At 45.7% G+C, this 2,765-nt stretch overlaps 1 pseudogene; it reads right to left on the bottom strand.

Annotated features, from left to right (window-relative positions):
• Positions 1–2,152: 2,152 nt before the first annotated feature.
• On the bottom strand, positions 2,153–2,271 carry LOC141135818 (5S ribosomal RNA; annotated as a pseudogene).
• Positions 2,272–2,765: the final 494 nt, after the last annotated feature.

The following is a 2,765-nucleotide window of genomic DNA, read 5'->3' as shown; positions in this document are numbered from 1 at the left end:
TGAGCATAGGGAACTGCTTCAAAGAAGCTACCATCTCCCCTAGCAATTCCATGCAAAGGCGAATGGAAGGACTCTTCCTTGCCTTGACCACATGGTCCAGCTCTCTTATAGCGCTGACTTTTGTCCGAGGCCAAGATATTCTTTTTTCGGGCTGTGCCCCACGTACTCTAGCCTCCTTACTGAAAGTAAGGATGACTTTTTTTTTTTTAAGGTTGAGAACCCAACCCAGGTGTTCCAGATACTTGACCATGTTGGACACAGTCTGGTCTAGCCGGGCTTCTAACTGATCTATCAGCAGCGGGTCGCCTAGTTATGCCATTACTGCTATACCCTGGGCCCTTAGTCTTGCTAGAAGTGAGCTCAAAACTTCGAAAACATCCGGGGTGTGGTGGCTAACCCGAAGGGCAAGGCCACAACTGTCAGAGGTGCTGTTCCACTGCGAATTGCAGAACTTCTGGTGAGCAGGGAAAAATTGGCACATGCAGATACGCATCTATGATGCCTATTGATGCTAGAAATTCTCCTCCCTGCAGGGTGGATATGACTGACCGGTTTGGTTCCATGCGAAGAGAGTGGATGTTTAGAAACTGATTAAGATCTTTGAGATCTAGAATAGGTCTGACATCTCCATTCGGTTTCGGTACCATGAAGAAATTTTAAATCGGACCACATACCCTGCTCTCCTGAGGGGGTCCCCTGGGCCCTTGTGATATCAATCGGTCTAGCTCCACAAATAAAGACCTTCTTTTCACTGGGTTTTTGAGGACATTTCTGAAACTTTAGTTTGTAGCTTAAGGTTACCACAGAGATGATCCATCTAGGATCTCTTCTTTCTAAGCTCCTGAAAACCACAGAAGTTTTACCCCTATCTCAATTGAGCGAGGGCACCCTTTCATAAGGAGGCCTTGAGACTCTGTCTTGTAGGCTTCTGCCCTCAGGCACTTCTTGTAGTCCTATGCAAACATAGGTAAACAGTTCCAGAAAAAAAACACGTACATATGTATACACATTTAATGTATGCAGCACGTGTTTAAGGCAATATGCCTCTATGGAAGCATGCGTTCATGGAAGCAAGAACGCAAAAATGTTTTTAGGTAAAATATGAAAAGTGTGCGCTGTACACACGCATTCATTTAGCACGAGTGCCATGGAACAAGCATCTTGCAAGAAAGCATGTGTTCATGAAACGTGTTATGCAACCTTACAGACACGTATCTATACAGACACGTATCCATACAGACACATGCAACTATGAGGAATCATGTATCTTTAAGTACACTTGTATTAACATGCCTCATTATGCAAGCATGCATTTTTTTTTGGCGATCATGCAACTTTATGCGATCAGGATTTTTATGTGATCAAGCATCTTTTTGCGATTAAGCATTTTTATGTGATCAAGCATTTTGTAAGACCATATATATCCATACACACATAAACATGCATTTTTATGTGACCATGTATCCTTAAATGATCTGGTGGTCACATTATGTGATCACGCGTCTTTATGTGATCAACAATAAACATGTTCTGTTTGTTGTTTTTACACCACCATGCCAACATGTATCTTGTTCGCCCATTTCAATCATGTGAACTGGTTATCTTTAGCAACCGTGCGTTTCAGCAACTGTGTACTCCAGTAACTGTTCATTTCAGCAGCTGTGCGTTTTATCAACTATGTGCTCCAGCAACTGTGCGTACCAGCAGACGTGCTTTTTAGCTTGTCTGCAAGCAAGCACCTGCATGAGGATCCTGTGGAGGTTTTTGGCTAAAAAAAGGCTCTTCTGAGACTGAATCCTCAGAGGAAGGGACATCCGTATGTCCTTGTCCCCGATCCCTTAAAGGTAAATCAACATCTCCTGCCCACTCCTGTTCCAATGCTGGAAGGACGGGGCAGGAGAGGGGGACCTGCCGCATTTCCTCTCATCTTGGGAGGAAGATGCAAGCATATCTGCAAAGATACAATCATTTCAGATACTTTCTCTTTTAATCCAGCTAATGCTGGAGCCAAACCTTCCTTAATGACGTATGCAGAGGCTGAAATGTTGGAAGCAGTTGCAACAGGTGAAGGCCTAAATGGCTCAGCCTGGCTTGTCGCCTCAGGATTCTCAAGGGAAGATGGCACTGTTTGCACTTCTCCCTGTTAACTTTCTGCCTACAGCACCTGGTATTCCCAGGTGGTCTCTCATCCAGGTACTAACCAGGCCCAACCCCACTTAGCCTTTGAGATCAGACAAGATCAGGTGCTTTCAGGGAGATGTGGTTGTAGGCTTGCATCCGGGGAAGACATAGTCCTAAGCACAAAGCAGAGGTACTAACACCATGCATCCACCACTGAGCATTAGTCCAGCAATGAGTATTATGCTGCTAATAACTGCCCAGTCTGATGCTGAGTAGATATGCCTTTAAAAATGCTGTGTTTACGTGCCCCACATGTGTTCTGCAACCTCTACCAGACAATCGTTTGTTTGCAAGAAAAACAAATCTGTAGGAGAGAGAGACCTGCACCTGCGCTGTGCACCTTGCTGTGTTCCTTGTGCACGTTGGCCGCTTAAGTCAGGCCCCCCCAACGTCCTAGGATTGCCTCCCCCCTCCTAACTTACAAAAGAAGTCAGATTCCCACGCACGCGTGTTCAGCATGGTCCGATCATATGGCGTGGTCCAATCGGATGGCATGGTTCTATCGGATGGTATGGTCTGATCAGATGTTCGATTGGATGGCGTGGTTCGATTGGAATGGCCGGGGAGGGGGGACCCAACGTCCG

The sequence above is a fragment of the Aquarana catesbeiana genome, linkage group LG03, assembly GCF_042186555.1.
Source record: "Aquarana catesbeiana isolate 2022-GZ linkage group LG03, ASM4218655v1, whole genome shotgun sequence".
Classification (NCBI taxonomy): domain Eukaryota; kingdom Metazoa; phylum Chordata; class Amphibia; order Anura; family Ranidae; genus Aquarana; species Aquarana catesbeiana.
This window is presented reverse-complemented; position numbering and strand designations above follow the sequence as displayed.